The sequence below is a fragment of the Malurus melanocephalus genome, unplaced genomic scaffold, assembly GCF_030028575.1.
Source record: "Malurus melanocephalus ecotype Western Australia unplaced genomic scaffold, MMel_1.1 scaffold_48, whole genome shotgun sequence".
Taxonomy (NCBI): Eukaryota; Metazoa; Chordata; class Aves; order Passeriformes; family Maluridae; genus Malurus; species Malurus melanocephalus.
The window spans coordinates 1,585,363-1,601,978 of NW_026623280.1; the positions used below are offsets into that span (position 1 = coordinate 1,585,363).

General features: G+C 39.5%; 1 protein-coding gene across 1 annotated transcript in view; it reads right to left on the bottom strand.

Moving 5' to 3' along the window:
- PTPN14 (protein tyrosine phosphatase non-receptor type 14) overlaps nt 1-16,616 on the bottom strand; it is a 107,826-nt gene that overhangs the window by 68,470 nt on the left and 22,740 nt on the right. The gene's annotated exons all lie outside the window — the stretch shown is intronic.

The following is a 16,616-nucleotide window of genomic DNA, read 5'->3' on the forward strand; positions in this document are numbered from 1 at the left end:
AAAACCATAAAATAAACACCTCAGGATTGCCAGGCACTTACTACACATCCCAAATGAACACCTTATACAACAAACCTTCCAAAGAACCGTTTTGGCGCTGAATTTAAAGCGCGGATTTAATTGCAAAGCCGTTCTTTGAGAAGTTCAGTACAAACAGCACCTCTACAGGGCACTCATCCAGAGGTGCTAACTCTCCCACCATTACCCCCACCACAGGGGTCTATAACATAATCTTCAAGTTTTCATGCCCTCGGGCCAGCTTTGAAAACTAGTTAGAAAAGCTAAGGAATGGAGGCATTGAAAAGAGGTGCGATCTTGAAAGAAGAAAGGCTGGCTGCAGTCAGCAGGAAATGCAAGCACCTCTGAAAAAATCAAACCTAAAATGTGCATGTGAAAAGCAAGAAGCATGCGAGCCATTTCAGAGGAGCCTCCTCTGAGGCAATGCCTCGCATTTTGCTGGCTTCCAACTCCAAAGCAAATCTGCATTTCAGCCTTTCAGGTGGAATGAGTAACTGCAGGAACGCGGCTGTCAGCGACCGGGGCAGCAGCGAGTGGGAGGAGGAGAGCACATATTCTAGATATTGCTTCTAACTCGTACGCTGAAATTAATCAGGAGCATATGCAACTGTTGAGCCAAAACACAAAGCAGACACAACTAGAGATACAGAAATAATGGCATTTAAGAAGTTATGATCCTCACTCGCAAGAGCCACTTCATTTAAAGCAAAACAAACCACAAAAGTTTAGTTAAGAGGAGCTTCGAGCTAAACTAAAACAAAGCATTTGCACAGCCAGCTCTAAAATGCCACTTTCCATGTGCTGAAAGGAATGAAGAAAAATAGSAAATTACTTGCTACCAGGTCCTCCTGGTTGTGCTTGAATATTCTGGAGAAAGAAATGGAGAAACACTAACAGTGGCATTTGAGAGTCCACTTCTCTTAACTAATAGTACCACAAATGAAAAATTAGATCCCATTTCCTTAGTTCGTGAGGGAGGCAAGGGAAGGYACTGCCAGCAGAGTATGCATCATTTGAACGCATCAGCTGAGTGTGACATTTCAAACACAGATAGTACATTGCCCACATGTATCCCTTGGCACAGAATTGCATGAATCAGTTATTTTCACTTTTTACCGAATATAGTTGCTATGGTGATTATTAAAACTTGCCCAATTGATGAACAGTGATTATCATTACACTAGAAAAATAACGACCACATTTTTCATGAAGTATATTTTCCAGAGCCAGTACAAGTTGCCTTTTATTAGGGAGTTAGAGCAACACGAACACAACAAATAAAAAAAAAAAACCAAAACCCCACACAAACAGAAAAACACTGGTTAGGCATGTGACTAGCCTGGTAGTCTAYCAGCATCACCAGAGAAAAGCCTAGAGACTGAGAACTGCTACTTGACTGAAATGCAAACAAACCTATCAAATTAGTTGCTGTGGTTTAATCTCCCACTTTTAGCTTTCATGAGTACAGACATAATGCATTATTTTCACATAATTGCACGAGAGGGCTGTTCCACTTTGCATGGCTGTGACATCTGAAGCCATCAAAGTAATCTAAATACATCCTCACAACAATCTGATGAGGCAGGGACACSTTACCCACGACTCACAGGAAAGGATTTGAAACCAAAGTTCACCAGCTTGYCCAGCATCACTCAAGAGAATGGCTGCAGACACCAAACCATACAGGACAGGCTGCTGCTTCAACCCCTGGCCAACTGCTTGCCAACCACCTTGCTGACCAACCTAGCTGAAACTGCTGCCTGAATTTGAAAAATGGGAAAAATGGRAGGAAGGAAATGACAGAGAGGGAAGGGTGGGGAGGACTACTTCTTATCAAGACCAGCATTTTTGTTCAGTCTCTGGCTTCACAGATTATTTTAAGTTTAACACAGGGAGAGCTTTAGCTGGCCAATTCAATTTCAAATAAGACTTTTTATCTTTCATTACTGTTAGTTACACACATATCCTTGCAGAGCATGAGCTAYTCTCTGTACAGTAATTGTATGGTTWGCAATAGCCTCAGGATGAAATCAGTTAAAAAACCCCAAGTGTTTGGCCTTGCAGTCCAGGCACATTGAACACCACAGTACARCTGGACAAGCCAACCCAAAGGTGTGTGTGCAAACATCCTATGCTGGAATGAACCCATCAKCTCCTGTATTCCAGAAATGTCAACACTGGACACTGATTGCTCTAAGTTGTATCATACACTCAGGTAAACAAGGCCAGGATTTCCCCTCTTTTCAAAAGTAGTAAAATAATGGGAGTTTTCCCTTAATTCCACTGAGGGCAATCAGCCAGCAACATTTTCTAAAGGTGCAGGTTAATGGATGCACTTTGTGTAATACAGATTGGGTTAATTTTTCATTTAACTTATATATTTGAATGTCCAATGACATCTCTCTCCCATGAAAGGTCACACTTAAACTAGTTTCCAGGTAAATAATTAATTGGAATCGCAAGGCTGGAAACTCTTAAAAACACCTCAGATTGGCCCAGCTTGTAAAAACTAKTAATTCTCAAATCAATGCAAGTGTCTTAAGTTTTCTGTTTACACATATTCTGGATGTCTGACCACCTTCTTGATGGGTTTTCTGGTGAGATTACTAAATAACACCTAAAAGACCAGTCACTTACAGGCACCTAAAGTAAACTAGGTTCTTCAATGTTGGCATCATCTTAAAAGCATCAGGAGCATTCATTTTTACTCATGACTATTTTGTAGGTGACTGGAAAAAAGATGTCATTGAGAGACAGAAGGGTCTTGGTCTTCCAAATGAAGGATTATTTCTTTATAGGAGCTATTTTCCCAATTATAAAGTTTGCCTGGGAGAAGCAAAGTCTCTAACAGAGTCATCCCACCCATGCAAGCATTCACAACACTCACGTCCTCAAWTTCACACTTCCACTTAAAACAAAACCAAACCAGTGAAACCAATGCAAGCCTATAAACAGCTTATCAGATAAATAAACATCAGATAACCATGAACTTGTTCTACTTTTAACAAAGCATTTCCATTTAGACTATTTCAGGTGTAAAAGAGAGAYACAACATCTTTTAAACTGACATTTTCTATGAAGAATTTATTTTTATGAAGAGAAATTACAGTGGGCTCTTTAAAAGCTTTGGGTACTTTTTTTTCGGTTTTGTGTATCAATTGCTCATTGCAAATTAAGCTCATTCTAAGAAGTATGCTGAATTAAACAAGGTTCTTAGAGCATAAGCTTTGGAATTTAAGCATTCTGYTAAGTGGAAATTCCTTATGTTTAAAGTACATACTCTGTAGGCCYACAAAACATACAAAAAACCTTTAACTCCTTCAACCATTTCTCAAAACAAAACTACTAAAAAAAACCCCAGTATCTTAAGTGCAGTTTCATCCCTATGAAGACAAGGAAATACAATTATCTTTGTGGATTCTTGATACAATTTGATATTCCCCTGCTTCATCAGACCAAGAAAAAACTGAACAGGCCAGTTGCTTTGCTATCACAGACATTGGAATCAGACTCTTTATGGATGAAAAAGTCAGAAAAGCCATATGGATGTCTATGGAATGGGGAAGACCAAAAGTGGCAAAACAGGTAAAGAATAAAACTAAACCTTTATTCCACAATCTCAACACAAGTTCTCCCATAAGCCTTCACTAGAAAACAGCTTAAAGATGGGCCTGATGTAAACCGCATTAAAGTCTCAGCTCAAGACACTCTTACCCATCTCTTTCACTACATGTGACTGAAGAGAAATGTCTTTGTTTGCCTGGAATTTGAGTCCTCCACAGCACTGCTGCATCTTGCAAGAGGGAAGAGGAGTCATTGATCACTCCTGCAAAAATGATCAATATCTGATAATTTCTTTTCCCTTTCTTCCCTCTATAGAAGGGGTTTCAAGTGATACCATTCCCCCAACCTGTTCATTCAACAACAGAACACTGGTTTTGATATATCCAAAAATAGGGGGGAAAAAGACATAACTCACACAGCCAAGAATATCTTCCAAGCACAATGCTGAGTACCAAAAAACATCTTCAAGATGACACAGCTATAAAAGTTTAGGGAGGAAAAGGCTAATCTATTAGTGCTACCTGTCAGCAACCACATCTTCACTGGCCAGTCCTGCATGAAGAACTAGGTCAGATTCATGCTGTGATATGCAGCATAGAATYGTTTCTGACTTTTAAGAAAACTTTGTTAGTTTCTGCACACAATTGAAACTCTCCCTATGGATCTAAATTACCTGATGCAGATAAAAAWTTGTGCTTTTCCAAAACAGTAATTTTCTTGTTGTTGGGTTGTTGTTTTTTAATGAGACATTACAATGAAACCAGGTCAAATCTCTAGTACACAAAAAGCAATGAATATTTTACAGGTTTTCCAAACCTAAAACCAAAAGAAGCCAGAAGCACAAAAAATTCTTCCTTAGCTCTCCCAAAGGCAGCTGGAGYTGGGCAGGTTTTTGTTTGTTAGTAGTTTTAAAGGACAGACTGAAGGGATCAAGGGAAGCCAAGCTTCTGGGTGTTTCATGAGGAAGAGGCCACACAGCAGAAGCTGTTTTGTGAGGTGAAGGGCRCTGCTCCAGTCACTGGGCATTCTCCCCCTTTATTAATTTTATTTGAAGGCCAGGAGTGAAGAAAAGCTGATAAATAAGGCCAATATAATTCTCAGGACATTTCCAAGTACGTGACTCTCTGCTCTATTACAGACAACAGGTACAGACTGTACTACACTCAAAGRAGCATAAAAAAAAAAAAAGAATAAACAGCATCTGATACGAAATGCACTGAAAGCAGAATGCTTTCCTTCACTTCATTTGCTTTTGTACGTAATTTCTGAAACTCCAGGAAGAAAGCAATTATGTCAAACTGCAGCCTGTATTTACCAACAGCGCCTGGCAGCCCTCCAGCATTGCTGGCACTGCAGGAGCAGCAGCACACCTAACARAAGTATGTAACCCTGGGCTGGGCTCAGACCGCAGCGTGGCACGGCAGCTGCAAGTGCTCTGCTGGCCTGCAGTTTTAGGGAAGAGCAAAAATAACAGTGCACGGGAGATGAGGTCTCACACCATTGATCTCCATCTAGCTGAGCTGTGTCTAGAGGAGGAATTCTTTCCCTGGGAAGCAGCTTTCTTTCCCCTGAGTACTCTCATGTGAGAGTTTCATGCAGGTAGAGCACAGCAAGGAGCATTTCTGTGCCTAACAAGGTGCCTGTATTGCACACAGTTATGGGTGGAAGTCCYAGAAAGCCTGATAAAACTCTGGAGAATTATTCCATCTCTGGAGAGATGAAAGGGGAAGTTTAACACTTACAMAACAACAAGTCTTCTGCTGCAAGGMCACTSTCTTCAACTTCTTGTTTATACAGTTCCTRGCAAGACATGGGCCTCATCCTAAGGCATTTAAAGCTCCTTAAAAATTCTTTCAGGGAGGAATTTAAATATTTCCCTAATCCAAACAGTAATAAAACTATTAACACTCTCACMTCTACATTCTGGAAAAGGAGTCAAATTACAATTTAATTTAGTTTTTGTGACTATTACGATATTCCACACAAACCTTTCAGAGTCTCTAAGCATCCAGAGATCCCATACCTGTGTGCATGAACAGATGCCAAGGCTTCTCTGGGACACAGAACCCAGGAGACAACTGCTACTGTTACAACTGTGAGTCATCACACAACAATACCAGCGGCCAAAGATCAAAAAACCATCTCAGTTATTTCTACTYTCTCAATTCAATCACAGCTTTCCCTTTCCAGGAAAACTTGCATTTTCCGTCAGACACATTTCTGCTGTAACAGATTTTTTTTGATCCAAGTTGTTGTGTGTTTTTGCTGTATCCAACTTGGATCAGCTTCTGGTTTCAGTAGTCCAAATAAAACATCTAGAGAGGCCTGAACAAAGTCAAAATAACTTCAGTTCAGACCATTTAGAATTCTTCCCTTTCCTTTGTTGCAGTACTCATGAAAGTATATTTTCACCGACTCTGAAGCACACAGAGATTAGGATGTAGTACCCCTAGTTATTCCCCCCTCCTCTCCCCTGCTAAAGCACCACACTTTTTATTGTAAATAAACTTTTCTGTGCAGTCTTGTGGGAACAAATCTGTCAGGCAGCACACCCAGGTCCCCCTCCCTGTCAAGGTCCACAGGTACCAAGTATTTCTATAGGTTCTAGTAAGTTCGTGTCCAAAGRAGTTTTTATCACAGAAAAGATGTGAACTTCCCAAACAGCAAATTAGCAGCTTATTTATTACTTCCTCACTTATCACTCCAGAATACCCACAGCAATTTAACAGGTCTTTCTGAGGCAAGCACTGATGAAGGACTCTTTTGGAGGTGGTGTAAGCACTCAAGTCAGGAGTAACATCTGCATAAAGTGACATATCTACACGATGCTTGCATTGCCATCATGATCAGTTTTAATCCACATAATCAGTAACAAAAGTGGAACTACCACTCACCTTGCAGAACGTTGTGTTCTAAAGCTTTCAAAAACCCAAACAAATGAACAAAAACACCCAATCAAACGCCAGGCTCCAGTATTTTCCCCTTACAAATAGGAAATGCTGCCTGTCCATGCCAGGTGTCTGCAGCAGCTCCACCTCTCCATCATGGCAGGGTTCAGATCTGCAGGATACAGCAGTTAACCATTTACAACCCTCTCACACCTTGGCTATGTTACTGCAAGACCTCAAATGAGACCCAGCCAAGAGTGCCTGTTTGGCACCTGCCCAAGGATGCAGTTCTGTCCCTGAGGCAATCTCATTTTAGGGCTCACTTCTGCCAGGAATGGGAAAGAGGTCCTGATCTCTTTCCCCTCCGTTGACTCCAGAGCACATTACAACTTGTCTTGTGCCAGCTCTGAAAATCTGCTGGRACCTCTTCCTGGTTTAGCCACCTCACCTCCCTAACTTAGTACAAAAATATGGTTCTTTCCAACTTGTTTAGTGAGATTAAACAGCCCATGGCAGAGCCCAGAGTGAGTAGCTCACCTGGCAGAGGGAAGAAAACAACTACACAGCTCAGAGAAGGAAAAATAAGAGCAATTCGGCCTTATCTGACAGCAGTTGGTCAGGTCAGGAATGCAGTTTGTGAAATCACAGCCCAAGGAAGGCTCCTGGGCTCAGCAAGCAAAGGAACCCCTGAGAACACATCCCTATTATTCCTCTGTTGCAAAGCTGTGTTGGAATAAAATCTGCTTTACCTGAAATAGCCAGTTGATTCAAATTGCAGTGATTTTTTTTTTTTGTTTCCCCCCTCCAAAATAAAGCATTTTGTAATTGAATGCCTGTAAGAGGAATTAATATTGCAACATCTGTACATGTTAGGTTTTCTACATGGGACAAACCATTCACAGGAGAAGCAGGACCAAGACCAGAATTTGGGAATTTTGGGACATCTTTCTTTCAGACCTGGTACAACACCTGGCCTCTGAGTGCCACCCTTCAGAAAAGGCACAAGGTCTGCAGCCCACATCTTCACTAAACACTTCCTAGCAATCAAAGATCAGGAAACCCTAGCCATTATTATAAAGGTCAGCTATTTAAAATCCATTATAATCAAGTGCCTTAAAAATCTCTGAGAGTATTTGATAGGATTCTTCAGCTTTTGTCCCTATTTTACCCCTACTGGCTGCAATCAGTAGCAACATAATAATGGAGCCGTTTACTTTTCCTTGTAGTTAGTCACCTTTCTAAAGGTTTTCAATTTCTTCAGACTTGCTGGAGCTACAGTGATTTTGAGAGCTTACATTTCCTGCTAARTGTGATTGATAGGCATGCAAAAACATTACAAAAACAATGAATTATATGCTTAGTAAAAACCACAGAAAAACTTCTTATGATATGTGTCATTATTCTCTCATGTTACAAAGACATGAGTAAAACTAAGAATTTCAGAACACAGGATAACATGAAGAGCRGAATCAATACCTCCAACAGATGCAAGTATCAGACAGAGGGTAAAATTATATACCCCAGAGCATTCTCACTAGTTAAACATCCACTAGCACAAACTGGTGCCAGTTGGTGCATAATTTTAAATAATGCAAAAAAAAACCTGGGTTAAAAATAAAGACATGAAAGTTCAAACATCACCTATCCAGATTTAGTGGAAAATACCTATCCTCAAGAGGTGGCTGCAGTTTCACTTCTCTGCTGGGATTTTGGAATGGAGCAGTTACAAGAGAGAGATTWGGAAGGATATAGCCACAATGCTCATGAGGCTGCAAGATCTGCCTGCAGCTCATGACATGGCTCTGGTGTCAGGTGGAGCCTGGAAGCTTCCTACCTGGACTCACACGATGCCGCTCTCCACTGAGATCCTGTCCTACTGCAGCAAAGCATGGTCCTATGCTCTTAATAAAGGTGAGATATTTCTGCTCCTGCCTTTCTTCTGATTTTAATATGGCTTATAAAAGTGAGTTTTTACAATCTCTGCTTAGTGGTCATGCTTGTGTACCTTCCATTCTTCTTCACTTCCTTTAACATATGCATATACATATTTGGAAGATTTGTAAAGTCTTTTAAATGGACAGAAACTGGAAAAAACTGAGTTATAACTATGGATTTCCAAAATCTATCACATTACCTCCAACTCTTGAAGAAGCCAAAATGGTATTTGTTTCACACAACAAGGTTGCAACACATGTGGATTCCTTGGCCCCCAGGAAAGAAAATGTTTTCTTAATATCTACAATTGGGGGAGAGGGGAAAGATCAACAAAATCTCTGAATTTGCAACACAACGAATGCAAACAATGTGGTGGTCACTCCAAACCACCAACTTGCCCTTTTCCTTACAGGAACAAAATCCAGTCCTGCTCCCACTGATGTAAGCAACAAGACTGGCATCCAGTGAAGCAAGACCTACAGCTGCAGACTTACAGTAAGAATACAAATTTGTTCACTTTCTGTAAGTTTGGAACAATGGTCTGCTCTCCTAGAGAGGCTCCCTTAGCCCCATTCACGCATTAGATAGTGAACAGAGATAACACAATGGAGGAAAAGTGGCTGCAGATAAGCAACAAGAGCCGAGCGTGATAGGGTGAAGAAAAAAGAGAAGAGGGAGAGAGAGAAGAAAAATAAAGTTAAAAAAGGCATGCACACTGTAAATCCCAAACTACAACCAGGCATATTTAGCTACACAAGTAGATACTTYACACAAGATCATAACATGAACTTTTGAACTTGCATGGAAAAAACCCTCCCCGCTACTTCATGCATTAAAACATYGATGCTACAAAATGCTGAAAAAATTCCTTCGAGTTGTATCAAAGGGGGATTATGTTGTGGGCACATGCATGAAGAAAGCAAATCTGTTATCTTTACTGAATATAGGCCTTGATGTAAATCACACAGCCACAGTCTGTGAATAACCGCATTTGTTTCAACAGCAAAACACCTCATCTGAAATACAGAATAGCTGCCGGAAATGAGCTAATGGTACTTTTCTTTCTGTATTAAAGGATTATTTTCCAGTGCCCACTGTGTGGGCTTAAACACTAGACTGAAACAGTCAAAATACTTAGAAGTAAGATTTATGGCTAAAAAGGGGGAGGCTAGGGGGGAACCTTCTTTGAAGTGACTGACTTCTTTGACCGGTGTCTCAGAATTACMAGGCTACAAAAGGACCCCTCTCTGTGAGCAGCCCCCTGCATTCTTCCTTCGTCTCTGTAGTAGATCATATTGATAAACAAGATTTGAAAACAATTACCTGGGTATCACAGAGTTRGACAGCACACAGAAACTGAGATCTTATGAACAACATTTTTTTYCTAATGGTTTTTAACATAAAATTCTTACACCTCAAATACTACTTCAGCCATCAATATGAATCCTTCAGCACTAGTATGTTTTTCAAAAGGTTTCAAATAAGCTTGGATGAAAAACCATGGGTTTACTTCCACAGTATYTCAAAAAGTGTTGCTTTTGAACACACTTTCAAATTACACTGATAGAGGAAAAATTTGTACAAACTGTAACCCTCTTTCATTGCACAAAAGTGTAATTTTTGTCTTTTAGTTGCAGCAGTGCTATAACAGATTATTTCCTTTAATATATTATTTGTCATTAATGCTACTCAAGAGAACAGCTTTGCACTGAAGGCTAGTAAAACTGTATTAGTTTTGGAGCATAAAATACATACTGCAGCTTTATACACAAACCCACTGTCATAAATTCTAAAAACTGTGGCATGCCATTCTTTGTTCACCTTTCCAAACAGTGTTGTCATAATCTCTTTACAACCTTTCCCCGTAAGTCTGGACAAAGCACCCACCCTTTACACATGATGATAGCTTTATTTGAAATCATATCTGAGGTTATCAGCTTTTAATGAGATTATAGCCTAATTCTTGCTAACCACCCCTGTTAGAGATGAYAGCTGCTTTATAACACTTCAAGAAAGAAAAACTGCTTTGCAGTTTTATTATTTTCACAGAAAATTTTACTGTGTCATGAGCTGAAAAGAAATTCTTCTTTAAAATAAGCCATCTTTATTTCTTGCTCAGATTAATCCATTTTTATGTTAACAGTTTAGCATACGATTGGAGCAATAAAGGTCAAAACTCACTTGTAAGTTCAGGACCCTCTGCAGCTCCTGTAGTAGACTTTGTATATTAAAATGGAGAGGGACAAAAACCATCAAAACAGAATGTTAAMATTTTCTTGTTTTGCTGTTCTTCACAAGCAATTCAACTTTAAAACACATGAGTTARTCTGACTTCTAGTTCTCAAATGAAAAGCAGCGAGGTTACTCTAAATTTAAATTGCACAATTTATTAAAATAGCAAGCACAACTTGCACAAAACCAAAACACCTTCTATACAACCACAGGTAGGTGTATTTATTGTGCRTTCATATCAAAGTGGCACAAATGGGCCTTTGATCCACTGGATCCACCATAGTGGTCATTGAAGTTCTGCTGAATGCAGGCAAAGAAAAATACTATATACACGTAATGTAAGTTTATTTTCTTCTAAGTACAAAGCCTAAACACTGAACGAGAAGAAGATGGAGTAAAATAAATAATATTTAATCATTGTGYCTCTGTATGTATCATGCTATCTTGCTTGTTATCACATAACTGGACTTGCAGAAGTCTAAGGCGACGCGGTGTCCCTAAGGCTCAACACTCAGTTTCACCGCAACACGGGGAGAAGCAAGAGAAGAAACAAGGAACAAAAATAAAAAAAGGAGAAAGCCCGTATGGTAGAGCCCTCCCTGTAATTCTGTCTCTGGTTAGCAAGTTGGAAGCATTTCATTTCTCTGAGTTGAAGCCCAATATTCACATTCCTCTGTGGCTTAATGTGGACATGGATTACAGATTGCACTCATGTCTTAAAGGAGCTAAATGATTTAGAGCAGCAAGCCCACAAATTGTGAGAGGGATAGCAAGAAACCTTATATTTAAATCCACTTGGAAGAAAAAGGAAATTAAATTTCRTAATCCCCAGTTCTGCTGCAAAGCAGGCAATGCTGTGTGGATGTAGTGCTTGCCTCAACCAACAGYTAAGCAAAATCTGTCCTTGGCAGTTGTGAAGACACTCAAGCCTCATGAAGGGCTGTTAAGTGTGGCCACCATTCCTGGGAAATCCATCAACCTGTACCAACACAGTGTGGGAGTGAGATTGTCTCCAGCCTTTCTAGAACCAATGCAGAGTGGCAAGAGGCCGAACAGAAATGTGTGAGAGCAAAGATGTGATGCCAGTGTGCATTTGATTCAACAATTCACCACAAAGGCAAGCCTATGCCAATACAAATTCCTATAACCATGGAATAGCAAGCTGCTGTATGCAATGAAAAAAAATGGAGCAGACCAAGCCATGCCTGATGCTGTCTGACAGCAAATCTACTGCACACGAGACACGAGTGGGAGGGGACAGGGAAGYGCTCCCCACCAAGTGGCCGCTGAGCTGCAATTCCACCCAAGCTATTTATTTATTGCTGCTAAAGTTCAGCGTTCCCACTCCAGCAAAACTCCGGGACAAACTTGCCAAGAATTAACTGGCCTGCCTTTTTTATAAAATGATTAGCTGTGCTTTTGAAAAAGTTACGAAGGACCAAAAGGTCACGGGGTAATTATTTACAGAACTGATGCCAGGGATGAAGTGAACAGATAAAGCCATTACGAAGATCATGCAGAGTAAGGAATGAGAAATTCATGCAATTTATTGTCTGCCACTGTGAAACATGATTCAGAGATCGCACCAGCTCTGTTCTTTCCTCCTGAGTGATAGACTATAATGAAAATACAAATTTGACTCAAGACATTTAATTCTCCATTTCCAGCTTCATACTGGATCTACTTAAGAAGGTATAAAAAGACTAAATCAAGCCCACCACACAGCAGACGTCCTGAAGAGGTGATGTTGCCTTTCTCTGGTTTGGAAGGTAAGCAGCCCAATTGTGACAGAATTAAAGTGCTCCCTTTCAGCTAAATAAAAGCTGTGGTTGCAGCACAAACCACTCTCCTGCACCTCAGCGTAAGGAGGGTTTAGAAGCTGCTCCTGTGRGAGGGCAACTGGAGGCAGCACAGTTCAGCCATGACTCTCTAAGAGGGAACAGGATCACTGGAAAGGAGTTTTAAGAATCTTCGTGAAAGACAAAACAGTTCATATCTTCCCCAGCCACTCCCCCCCGCCCACTGCAGAATACAGGACACTCAGTCCAGAAGCATTTTCGGTGCCTAAATATAACGCAGGCATTCACACAGCATAAATAGGAGAATCCTTCTGAAGGGCTGTCTTCAAAACAACCTCAATTTTTCAGCAGGACTAAAGTTCAAAGTCATATACTACATGTCAGATTCCGGATATCCTCCTAAGAATAATGGATTTATTGTTATGATACCTGGCTATTTTTATAAAGTTTCTGGAAACAAGAAATACGAAATGTGCTTAAAGAATACTTGTACACCTTTGTGTTTCTCTTTGGTCACAAGCCAAGAAGATTTGATGGACTATGGACACWTCCTTATGGGATTTCATAACATAAGTTTTCATTGGCAACCATTGGTTATACAGCCTGAATGAAGCTGCTGCACTTTTTCAGTCTTTTTCCTAAGCTTTGATATATAAACTTGCCAAAGTAAAAAACAGCTGACCTTAAATACTACAGATTATGCCAAAAACAACATGAAGCCATCAGAATCACAAAGCCTAGAATTCAATTAGAAAACAAATGCAGCAAAATATCCAAGCATAAACATCATKATTATACCAAGAAAGAGCAAGAAATAAAAGTTTTGAAGAAAAGCTAACCCACTACTCATGATGGACAAATTTCAAAATCCTTAGTTTCCATCTCTAAACACTCAAGCAAACCAACCACTTTAACTGGCAGTAGGATGCATGCACAGGCAGGTACCTGTCTTCTGACAATGACAAGGGCAGCACAACATCTCCTACCATGTTTTCACAATGGAAATTCAAAAAAYAAATCAGTAGATCCACAAGACCAAGTTCTCATTGCAAGAACCTTCTTTAGGTCACTAGGCTAAATAAGCAAGACTCAAATAGCATCCCATCACTACCATGATGTATGAAAGTACTCAGCCTGACACTAGGAGAAAAYCCAGACACTATTTATTTATTTATTTTTAAGTCAGAGTAAGGATTTCATTTGCAGAGCAGGAAAAAATGATCCCTTTGGCATAAAGTAGAGAGAATAGGGAGAAAAAGAAAAAGGATTGGCAAAGAAMAGCAAAGAACATGGAGAAAACACTTTTTTAGTGCAGACAGGAAAGGGGAAAAAAAAACTTTCCAGCTGTTGGCCAATTTGTACAAGTTTTAAAAATGTTCTGAAGAAATAACAGTGGGTGGCATGAATTTCATGTAACATACATAATTTAGAAGACCATTCTCCTCCAAACTTCTTTGTCTAGTCAGACTGCACTTTTTTCCACTGCAATCAAAGCTCACAATATTTTTTTGTTTCTTGTAGAGAGCCAGTAAAAAGCAACTGTAACTCACCTAACTTGGGCTCTAAACATAAAAAAATGCACAGAAATCTGGGTTTCATATTAGAAATCAAAAAGAAATCTAGAAACCACCTCAACCCTAATTTATGTTTTCATTCCTTCAATAGAGAGGTCCAACATAATTCTTGTTCTCAAGTCAACCTCATCCTTTTATGTGACGTATTACACAGACAACAAGAGAGCAATTACACAGTTCCATGAAAATAAGTTCACATTTGCATATTGCTATCATCTTGGACCTCACAGATATGAGAATTACGTATTTTTCTCATCTTACACAAATATTAYAGTAGTTTCAAAAAGTTAGCAAGATGAATTATCCTCTTCTAGAGTCAAGCCTGCCTGCAATCCTAGACATTAAATAGCCTCCCAGTTTCTCACCTTGCTTTTCCTTGGAAGAGTCTTTGTGCATCTTAAGAGGTTCTAKAAAACAAAACTGACTACTTTTATAGAAAAGAAAAGTAACAACRTGATTTTCTGCCATCACTACAGCTACCTGTGGAATCTTTAGAAATTGCAAGAAGGCAAGACTGTCTGTGATCTTGAGAAAAGAAAGGAGATGTTCAGGAAAGAAGACCTACATTAAATAATGGCCTACTCAGTTGAGGAGGTGTCAACACCTTCTTTCAGCTGGAGAAACAAGACAGGAATTATACAAGAGCTCTCAATTGGTATTAAAATTATGTGCCTTAGCTGTAACGCATACACAGTTAGCTTTCCTTCATAGAGTGGTACCCTGAGTATTGCACAATGGAAACAGAGGAAGAGTCTGGCTACAGACATCAGTATAAACGTGCTTTTATAAGCATTGTTTTCCTTCTACAGAACTAAGAGTGAAATACTCAATGTAACATTTTATTCTCCTGTAACTGAAGAATACAACATGCAGACTTCCCGTAGTGGGACACACTTTTCTTTTCCATGTGCAATTTAATCTGCCAAGTTTAAACAGAGAAAAATATTATATGTATCCATGGATATCTAATTTTAGAAAGACAAACAATCCTCCTGCTCCAGCACCAGGAGAAAAAAAAATTGGTAAGAAAGAAATAGTTCATATAAGTCTTATGGAAAGGAGCTATGACAGTACGTGACGTGCGCAGAATGTAGAAAGGACTGGTTGGGCAAGCACCCGTGAGGAAAACAAGGCTTTTGTGGGCTCTGTATCTGAAGCGAACAGGTTACAGCTGAAGCCATCACATCTTACTGCCAGCTTGATACACTCATTTTTCTCCAATGGAAAAGCTTTGGGAAGGGTGAAGCCTTCCGAGCCTTTGCAGCCATTGTCAAGCCCTACGTCRTGCCAGCAAACACAGATTGGCATTGTCATGATTCCATAAAAGCAACTGTAACATCTCCATGTCATCTATACACTTTCTTTTCCAAAGTCACTGTGATTATGGCTTACAGAATTTGGCTGGAAGTCTTCAAGTAACTTAACTGGGCAACTTTCTATAATCTGAAGTAGATAGAGAGATAGATAGTTTTATGGCATGCCAGCACATATTCATCACATATTATAGCTCCTGCAACTACAAAACAGTAAAATCCAGCAAGACAAATGTAAAGAAATATAAAGAAAAATATTTAAGTTTACTAGAGTACATTGGTTCTGTATGGCGAGGTACCAGTAAAAAACAAAGACAAACATCTAGAAAGAGAAAATGGATAAAACCCCTGGATGTTACGGGTTCTGGAGCAAAAGGCCAGACTCCCCTAACAAATGGAGTGCCAGTGCCGGGAAATTCATGCCAAAACCAAGATATGATAAGGTCTTTGCATGTACCTTAAGCAGCTGCTGAAGGCAGCAGCAGTCTCCAAGATAAAACTCAYCAGTCTCCACTACCAGAAAAATTTATTCCTCAGAATTACAAACTGTCTAATTGGCAACTGAGTTAGCTAGACACTTTCAACTATGAACAAGCACTGTAATTCAGAGATAYCTTCAGGTTGTATTATGCAATTTATAAAACACTGTCATTCTTTAAATATACTGTTAMCTAGGACCCATTAAAACATGAATTGCTATTTCACCTTCAGAATTGAAACCTGCCTTGTATTTCTGATTTCTTGTCCAGAATCAGTGGACAAAGGTTTACCAGCCCTCAAGGCATGCTGAATCCTATTTAAACTTTCCAGRTCACCTGAGCTTAAAAATTACATTTCTTTTCTTTCCCCAGCACTTGCTCATAGAAACTCGGCACAAGATTGTACCATTCAGAAATCAAATTCGCGATCTTGGGATGATCCTAAATGTTTGTGTTTGTTTGTTAACAATATCATTAACAGAAGGCAAAGGATTATTATCCAGAAGGACAGGGAAAGAAAAAAATAATTGAATTATCATGATGTCAAAAGTATGATAGGGCTTGTGACTTCCTAAAGATGAATACAAGAAATTCATTCTTCAAACTGAGACACTGATAAATGTGTCTCAGGCTAAACCCCAAGAAATATATCTCCCTGACCTTAAATTCAACAAAATATTGTCCAGAAACGCCCCTTCTGTTTAATCAAATTTGCAATTCAATGATCTTGGCAAAAAAAAAGCAACCCAACATTAAAATACACATAACTAAAATTAACCTCATTGTTCATTAATACTAAAATTTACGTAGATGT